Here is a 10,724-nt window from a genome sequence, read left to right on the forward strand (position 1 = left end):
AGACAAGGGGAGTAAAAAGTTCTTGACGTGAGTGCCATGGCTGCTGGAGAAGAGGTTAGCAGACGACCGGAGAACAGTCATCATGAACAAGACTGGACCAAAGCCTCCTCAAATCTGGTATAATGAAGAACCACAGAGACAGCACGTAGAAGCCATAGGAGGCTGATACAGGTCTTAAGGCCGACCATGAGAACCATAGATTGGGTAGATTTTAAGGGGGCGGTGGGCTAGGTTTGAATGTTATTGTGAGAGATTCGGAGGAGGCAGGAGAATGCAGAGGCGGCGTAGGTAACAATTGGAGGGTTTGGGGGAGTAGTTTGGCGGAATTAATTTTAGGTAATGGGCAATTTTTTTGGTAGCCGTTATTCTGAGTGATCAACACGGCTATTGGATTTGGAACGGGTAAAGGGGCGATTTAATGAAGACGGGTTTGGGTCGATTTTATCGGGTGGGTTGTGTCAGGTATGCAGTAGGAATGGGGCCAAGGGGTGATGGGGTTCAAATGGGATACAATCAAAATAAAAATGGGGCGCTAACCATTTAAATAGCTATTTTTCCCTATTTGATTTTAAACTCGATTGATGTTGAAAACCCTAATCACTTTTGGGTTCATTCGAGTTTCTGAAGCTATTTGTTAATGTTTGTTTGATTTACTTGTTCATCATCTTTAAACTCGATTGGTGTTGAAAACCCTAATTTCTTCGGGTTCATTCGAGTTTCTGAGACTATTTGCTAGATATTGTCGGATTTATTTGTTTATCATCTTTAAACTTGATCGATGTTGAAAAACCCTAATTTTCTTTTGGGTCTATTCGAGTTTCTAAACTGCTTGTTCAACTTATTTGTTTATCATCTTTTAAGCTTGAATATTGTTTTTGAGTCGAAACTACTCGTTTAAATGCCTTACTTGATTTGAAGTTTTTTGTTTCAGCATCTTTTTCCCTTTATGTGATTCCTCTAATTCTGGGAAACTCGACTATGCAGTGAGACCCTTTGCATGCTTCTGACACTCTATTTTCTTCACTACTGGTTCAATGAGACCCAACCTACTTGACTATCATGTTTTGAATATTTGCTATCTACTGACTTTGTACTACTATTGCATGTTGTTTCTCTTGCCAATATCTTGGCCTCACATGTCTTTTGTTTGTGCATTTTATTTATAAGCTGAGGTTCCTTCTTTGAATGATACTCAATTTTGGGACTAATTTTAAAACTTCCCTTTTTGTGAACTCTAATTTTACTCGCCTGTTAAAGTGATTGATCCCTTTCCTCACTTATTACCTTGCTGAATCTTTTTCCAAAAAAAAAAACACACAAGTGTATCTCTATACTTGGACTCGATTATGTACTTGATGTTTTACTACTTTCTTTTATGGTAATAATCATTCTGCCTACAAACTGATCTTTCTTTCCTTCTTTTGAACATGTAAGCCCCATTAAACAAGTAATTCCTCAATTAAAGGGGAATCACTTGGTTGATTGATTCTGATTGCTGATTACTTCCATATTTGCATTGAAATTTATTTACTGCCTTATTTCTCATATGTTTTCAAAACTATAAATACCCACCTCCTCTTCTTGCAAACACACGAACACAAGGGATAAAACACTTGAGTTCAGACACACACCTCACTAAAATGTCTCTCTTTTTTTTTTTGCTACTTGTATTGCTGCCTTACCTAGCCGGCTGGAAGCCAAGGCTAGGCTGTAGGAAGCTTGCTCATTTTTTCTCTACATTTGCATCTTGACTGGTATGTTCTAACTAATTTTCAGCATCAGCAACAACATGTTTCTTTACTGTTTCTTTCATCCTTGTTTATCTCATGTTTGTATTTAACCAAGTTTCATTATTAAGCATGCCGAAGTCTGTCTTTCTGTTCTGAATTAATGCTTCTTTTAATTACTTATCATGTATTGAGAACCTTAAATCCCCATCCCTAATGTGTTTGGTATGTGTGGTTGGTTTGGGGCATGACAGCATTGAACATTGTTGTGCATGACCCAAACTTGATCCCCCAGGGATCATAACCTCCATGTTTCCTCTAGTTGTTGTGTGTTCTTGTTGGCTTATAGGCATGCCAGCACCTTCTATTGCTATGTATGTCCAAAGCTGACCCCTACCTAAGTACATAGGCTCCTTGCAATGGATTCTCAACCCCTGACCCCTTTTGTATGAAGTTATTGACTCTATGTTTTACTAATTATTGTTTCCCTATCACCCTTTACCCCTCTCCTTTATCCCCTCAGTTTAAACTCTATTCCTGCACTTCCACTATCTTCTTAGACTTAAGTTCTGCCCCTCTTTTGTGAGACTTGCCTTGGGACCCATGAGCTCCCTCTGAACTTAGACACATAAGGGCTAGCCCTTCCACACTGCACTCTTCTCTATCTGGTTCTATGAACCTGGGTGTAAGCACTGCCCGGGGTCCCTTGAGACTCTTAGCGAACTCTGACACACCCAGGTCCGAGAAAGGCGTTGAACAAGTGGTATTTGAGGCGTTTTGTTTCATAACTCAGAGAGGAAGTCAGAATCAGGCTTCCTATGGTTGTACTTTCCTTTTTATGTATTTTTCTTGATGTAATTCAGCAACTGGTCTGTAATAATTAGTAATAAACATTTGGGGTTGGCTAGTAAAAAAAAAAGGGGATGGGTAATTATGCATGCTCAAGGGTAGAAAACATGCCCATAGGATTTATGTTTTGAATGATTCAATTCTGCATTTAGAAAGCATGCCTATAGGACTGTTTTACATCCCGGGTGTTCAATTTTACATTTTAGACACCATGCTTATAGGGGTTCATTTAAAATTCTGCATGTTCAACTTCATACCTAGATAACCTGCCTATAGGACTTTATTTCAAATTCTGCACGCTTGTTACCACTTAGACATCATGCTCTAGTATCTAAACGGCTATAAAGGGGTATCGTGTTTATAATGTTAAAATCAGTATAATGTATTGAAATCATGCCTATAGGAATTCCCAGGTGAAAAGATTTTTTGCTTATATGAGTTTTTTCAGTACTTCCATGTTGGGATTAGTTACTAGTTCGAATTTGATCCTGCCTGTTTCCATTTCATAATCGACTAGATATCATGTCTATAGGACTTAAAACCAGTAATAATGGATATCATCATCTGCAGAATCTGAGACTAGTGTAATTTAAAAATCAGTCTATTCTGAACCAGTCTATTCAACACGGTTTAGCAAGCATGCCTATAGGATTTTAGACCGCTCATTTTCAAGTTTGTTACTGCTTTGCCACATTCTGAATCAGTAATAGATACCATGCTCATAGGATTCTACCCCAAACACTTAGGCAAACCTTAGGTAATAACAACAAATAAAGCTGAACCCGTTTTTGTTAATTAATAATTGCTACAACCAGCAGGCAGGCCTGATTCGGACTTCTTATCTGAGTTATGTAATAAATTGGTCTGCTTCAACAACTTAAACTCCCCTTTTGCCTTAATATTTTCAGACCCTGCTTGTTGTTTAACTCATGCTATTGATTGCTTTGTTTGAGGAGGTATATATGAGCCTTCATTGTTTATGTGCTTCCCCTGTTATTGTGCTGTCCTATATGTTTTGTATGTCGCCTTAGATTTTTTCAACTTTGACACCTCAAAGTCAGCCTAATACCCCTCCCTTTTAGGATTAATAGTCCTAAGTGCCTCCAGGACTGATAGGAATGGGACGGGTAATAGCATGCAACAGTGGTCGAGACCAATCCGCGCTTTAGTACCTTAATGGGTGGGAAGGGTAGATATGGATATGATGACCGGCGCGCTAATACCACGTGTAAACCCTCTTTTGAGGAGTGATTACCGGGTATTGCATTGATGTGATCCATATTATAAACAAACATAGGACCCCTTCCCCTCACTTTCTTTGTCTTTAAAGTATTATGACTTCTTTTCAAAATCAGCCTTTTAATAATTGCTCTTTCAAACTTTGTTTACTTCCAAGCATTTGTGTATTAAAATCCCCTCTTATTTTAGCTTTATTTGCTTACATGTTAATTGCACCAAATTTACAAAGAACTATCTGGCCGGGAACCACACTAGTGGATCTTGAGGGGTGCCTAGCACCTTCCCTTGGGATAATTCAAGCCCTTACCCTATCTCTGGTTATCAAAAATGTAATTGTAGTTGAACCTTGTAGGTGTCCTAATGCACCATAAATCATTAGGTGGCGACTCTTCAAAAAAATGCAAAACCCAGTTCCCAAAAGGAACGAGTTGTCCCATATCCCAAAATGTCATTAACCCGATTCTCCCGACGCGAGGAGGGAATAAAGGGGGCGCGACAAATAGATGCATCTATGGTTCGCGCCATTCGATCCTCTTGTAGTGCACAGTTTAATATTATGTCGGACCGGGCCGTACGACCTCGGCATAATGTGCGCATGTTATTTATTTGGAATTTTCCGTGATTTATACTACTTAAATGCTTGAAATGTAGTTGTTACATGATATGATTGAAACTTGACATGTTGTTTATGAAAGAATATCTTATTTCTCCATGATCTTAAACTCTCATTATTGTTCATGCTATTCATTCTTAGCGTAACACTTAAATTATATTATTATTGACCCTAGTAAGTATCAAGTCGACCCCTCGTCACTACTTCTTCGAGGTTAGACTGGATACTTACTGGGTATATATTATTTATGTACTCATACTACGCTTCTTTACTTAATTGTACAGGATCTGAGGCAGGTGCATCTAGCTACCCGTCCGGTGCGCATCTCTGATACCTGATCGAGATTTCACGGTGAGCTGCCCCTTCTGAGCCATTCAGCAGCATGCCGTAGTCTCCCTTTTGTTATTACTGTCTATTCTATTTCAGGCAGTACGATAGTTATATTTTTGTACATTCTACTAGTTGCCCTTGTACTTGTGAAGCTAGGTCCTGACACACACATTAGTAGACTATTATATTTTTCTTTTTGGGTTGTATTCCTAAAATCATGACTTCCTTTAGTAATTTCTATTTCAATTGCTTTACAAATTCGCTATTTGTCGATTGTTTTAAATTTAAGTTAAGTAAATGTTGGCATTTGTTTAATAAAATAATTGAGAACCCACTAGTTGATTTGGGTTGGCTTGCCTAACAACGGTGTTGGGCGCCATCACGGCCTATAATAGAATTTGGGTCGTGACATGCCTCTACTTGTTAACTTGTAAAGATCATGTGTTTCCTTCTTATTTGTTATATCTGTACTTAGGACTCCATCCTGCTAGTTAATTAAAGTTGATATTCCCTGTTTTTCAATTGATGTCATTACTCACATGCTTTCCACCTAATCTTTTACTGTTGCCCATATGTATATCCTCGTTCACTATTGCTACTTGCGTATTTCCTACATTGTAATTCCTGTTATCGGTATTTCTGTCATTTGGTTGGTTCTATTATAAGTATATTGGGTGAGGACGAGATAAAGTACGTGGGGTGTTGCCGTGTAATTGACTTGATATCTGAGCATATTCCTCATGCTATGAAAGTTATGAAGGGACTGTCGTAGGTTATCGGTTTCATTCTAAGGAAAGGATAGATCGAGGAATTGTAAGATGCTAAATTGTGATCACTGCTAGTATTCGGTTATTGTTTGGTATTCGTGTCATGTATTCTTCTCTGTTATATCGTGGTATAGTTATATTGCTGATTTACGGTGCATGTTTTATCAGTGAGTATCTTTAAACTAAAAAGCCTCGTCACTACTTCAACCAGGTTAGACAAGATACTTACCAGTACATGGGGTCGGTTGTACTGATACTACACTTGTGCATATTGCGTGCAGATTTTTGGAGCAGAGCTGCTGGTGATGTCGGGAGTTAACTCTAAAGAGGCTCATGCATTTCGAATATAGCTGCCACTTGTCCTTCGTAGCTTAGATTTTGGAAATTTGTTTATGCCAATTTCAAACAGATCATATAATTATTTGTACCAGCTTTGTAAATTTCAAAGTCTTAGAAGCTCATCATTCGTACTACTAGTTCTTGGGTCAATTTGTAAATATTCAGAAAATTCTTCACTATTTCTCCTTTAATCACATTTGGATGGTATTTTCTGTTAGTTGGCTTACCTAGTGGGTTGAGTTAGGAGCCATCACGACTAGTGATTTTCGAGTCGTGACACTTTCCTTTGTCCTTATTTGGACTATATACATAAAGAATCCTAATATTTAGGAACATGTCACATATTAATTATCAAGCGTAACGTGAGCAACTATCCATCCGTGAAAAGATAAACTTCCATGGTTAGATATTCTTTGACAAATATAAGAAGTAATAAAAAAACAAGAAAATTAACTTTATACTAGATAAAATAGTCATTTAATTATTTTTTAACTTTTAAGACTTTAAAATTAACTAAAATTTTACTTATTTTATTTTTTTTTCTTTTTGAATTATGTAAAAAAATCTAAATACGTAGAATTAACTGGCATATAATATATTAATTAAATCGAAACTAGCGTGAGTATTTTACCATTCAAAGCAAACTAAACTTCCATTGTGATATCCTTCAACAAACATAAAAACTGAAAAAGAAAAAAGCAAGAAAAAGAATTTGAATAGGATATTACCATTGTTTTAATTGTCGTTTCTCTTTTATTAATTCAACGGTCTAAGAAAAATAATTTTACCAACTAAATTATTGAATGTTTATAATAAAATAACAATAAGCACTAACGTTTTACCTATAAATTTTATAACAATTATTTTATTTTACCATTCAATTAAAATTTTCGTAGGATAATTAAACCTACAATATGAACTCTCTTTTTTGTTTTTCATTTTTTTTTTATTTGAGTTATAATAGGAATTAGAAAGAGTTCATATTAGGTACTTGTACAAATATAATTTATTTTTCTTCATTAAAAAAACAAATATAATTTATTTTAATGCATTATTGCATGATATTTGAGTACAAGTCAATGTACTATATATTCAACTTTGCATGAGCTACTAAACCAAATGTACAACTCATATATATTGTAGTTATGATACTACATTAGAATACTGTTTCTCTTTCATTATTTAGTTGGCGGCTAAATATGATCAATATTAATTCTTTTCAAGAATTTGTGATTGTTAAAATTTATTCTATGACTCAATTACATAGTTTTACCTTTTAAAAATAAATTTATACTAAACAAAATAATTATTTCTCTCATATTTAAGAATAATTATTTGATTGTTTTACTAATATTTAGGACTCCAAAGTCAACTAAATTTTGGGCATTAATGTTCCCTTATTCAAACTGTATAAAGTTTCTATAATTCAATCAATCATTATTTTGTTGGATTACTTTTTCACAATAAGTCAAACCATACGTGCATACAACTAAAACAAATACTTTCATAACTTAAAGAGGCTTAGTCTGCAACAAACATCGGAGATATATTAAAAATAAAGGCGGATCTAAGATTTAAAATTTATGGGTTTTTATAGCAAATGGTTAGATATTTTTTGACAAATATAGGAAGTAAAAAAAAAGCAAGAAAATTAATTTAATATCTAGTTTTATACTATATAAAATAGTCTTTTAATTATTTTTCTAACTTGAGTTTAAAATTAACTAAAATCTTACTTATTTTTTTTTTTTTGAACTATGTAAAAAGTCTAAATACATAGAATTAACTGCCATATAATATATTAATTAAATCAAAACTAACGTGAGTATTTTACCATTCAAAGCAAACTAAACTTCCATTGTGATATCCTTCAACAAACTAAAAAACTGAAGAAAAAAAAAACAAGAAAAAGAATTTGAATTGGATATTAGCATTGTTTCAATTGTAGTTTCTCTTTTATTAATTCAAGGGTCTAAGAAAAATAATTTTATTAACTAAATTATTGAATGTTTATAATAAAATATCAGTAAGCACTAATGTTTTACGTAAAACTTTTTATAACAATTATTTTATTTTACCATTCACTTAAAATTTTATGAAGTCTCTTTTTTGTTTTTCATTTTTTTTTATTTGAGTTCTAATAGGAACAAGAAGGAGTTCATATTAGGTACTTGTACAAATATTATTAATTTTTCTTCATAAAAAAGATATAATTTATTTTTAATGCAATTGTCACGATCCGGATTTCCCACCCACGAGAGTCGTGATGGCGCTTAATCGAGAAAGCTAGGCAAGCCGCGTATTATAGATTCACTAACTCGTTTACTTGGTCCTTTTTAACAATTTAACTTGACATGCGATCAACCGTGAAATATTAACGATAATAAAATACATGCGGAAGACGTAATCTGATAACTTAACCAAAAACCAGTGCGACAATACCAACATACATCTCTACCTGGAATCCGGTGTCACAATATCACGGACCGCCTACGAATATGTCACGACCCCGGTTCGCGCTCCGTGAACCATCATGACGGCACCTAGTCTCTACGACTAGGTAAGCCTAAATTGTGGAAGAAAACCAAAATTTGCGGAAGTAAAATAATTTAAAACAGAAATAAAGGAATAAACAGCGTTTAAATGTGCCGCTCAGCATACACCATATTTAATTCTCAAAACCAACATATAAATCCAAGACCCGGAAACCCATGAATCACAAGCTAAGAAGTACTACATAGCTCTAACTCCAGAATGTCTAACAAGAACTGAAATACAGAAGGCTAGTACTAAACATCAAGAATAGAAAGAGACTCCTCGGTCTGCGGACGCGGCAGATATACCTCGAAGTCGCTACAGCAGTCGTCTCGCCTCAGGGGTGGTATGACTGAGTCGAAGTAACTGCATCTGAACATGAAAAACATGCACAGGAAGGGCATGAGTACACCACAACGGTACTCAGTAAGTGCCAAGCCTAACCTCGGTCGGGTAGTGACGAGGAAGGTCAGGGCCCTACTGAGGTTAAATAATAATATAATGTTCGACAGTGTAGATAAGAGCAGTATAAATAAGTGCAGCAATAAAAGTATCACAGGATATAAAGATAACTACAACTGATACAGAGGCAAAACAATCACAAGGATGATTACCGGGGATCTCTCAGTATCCCGAGGATCTCTTAGTATCTTCAATACACATAACTGGGGATCTCTTGGTATCCCGAGGATCTCTTGGTATCCTAAATATATGCCAGGGATCTCTTGGTATCCCGAGGATCTCTTGGTATCCTCAATATATGCCAGGGATCTCTTGGTATCCCGAGGATCTCTTGGTATCCTCAATATATATCAGGGATCTCTAGGTATCCCGAGGATCTCTTAGTATCCTCAATATATATGCCAGGGATCTCTCGGTATCCCGCACCTCAGCTCGATCATAAATACGTACAGGGGATCTCCCGGGATGCCTTCCCGTAGCCCCAAAATGAAACGCACAACAATAGTAGAAAAAGGATATACTCAATTAAGCTCAACTTCATACCAAGGCAAAACAGATAATTCTAACCTAGCATGCTTCACGTAATACAAATAAGGCAGTTAAAACAATTAGAGCAATTTAGTCAATTAGACATGCTTCTCTAGACTAATAGCATGCTAAATTTCCAAATAGTGTAAGCAAGAAAACGAAGAACACAATTTAAGGCTATTTTTAATGAAAACCGGATTTCCAACAATTAGCAGAAGTACGCACTCGTCACCTCATGTACAAGGCATTTCAATTATCACAACATCAATCCTAAGGGGAGAGGTCCCCCACACAAGGTTAGACAAGCCACTTACCTCGAACCAGCTCAAATGTCAACCCGAAACCACGTTCTTGCCACGTTTATCCGACTCCAAATGGCCCAAATCTATTCAATTAAATTTCATAATGTAAATAACACTTCAAGTAACTGATTCTACAATAAAATTCTAAGCTAATACGCGAAATTAGGTAAAACGACCAAAATGCCCCTCGGGACCACATCTCGGAATCGAGTAAAATTTATATTTCCGGAATCTTCACACTCTCACGAGTTCATACATACCAAGAACACTGAAATCGGACCACATATGGCCCATCAAAACCTCAATCATAAGTCTCCAATCCTAAACCCTAGCTTTCCCCAATTTTCACCCTTAATTCCCACAAATTCTAGCTCTAATCCCTGAAATAATAGCATAGAAACGAGTTTTAGGTCCAAAATCCTTACCTCAATGAAGTTCCCTTGAAATCCCTCTTCCAAATCGTCCAAAAAGCTCCCAAGCCGAAGTAAAAAATGGTGAAATAACTCAAAATTCGCGAAAGACTCTTTTTAATTCTTTTGTCCAGTTGTTCCGCATCTGCGGCACAATTGCCGCTTCTGCGGTACCGCATATGCGATCTTTCCTCCGCTTCTGCGGAAATCACTTAATAAGCCAAATCCGCATCTGCGGTCAACTCTTCGGACCTGCGACTTCGCAGGTGCGGTCCAACTACCGCATCTGCGGTTCCTGACTCTTCCTCTCAAATCTGCTTCTGCGTCTCCCCTTCCGCACGTGCGGCGCCGCACGTGCGGTCCCCAAACCGCAGGTGCAAAAAAACCAGAAACAGCAATTCCAGCAGCTGCAATAACATCTCAACTTCCCCGTCAACCACCCAAAATCACCCTGAGGCCCTCGGGACCTCAACCAAAAGAACAAACATATCCTAATACCTTATTCAAACTTGTTCGAATCATCAAAACACTTAAAACAACATCAAATCAGCCAAAACACCTCGGATTCAAGCCTAAGTTTCTAAAATCTTCTGAATTCCGCTTTTGATCAAAAACCCAACCAA

This window comes from Nicotiana attenuata, chromosome 11, assembly GCF_001879085.1.
Source record: "Nicotiana attenuata strain UT chromosome 11, NIATTr2, whole genome shotgun sequence".
Lineage (NCBI taxonomy): Eukaryota > Viridiplantae > Streptophyta > Magnoliopsida > Solanales > Solanaceae > Nicotiana > Nicotiana attenuata.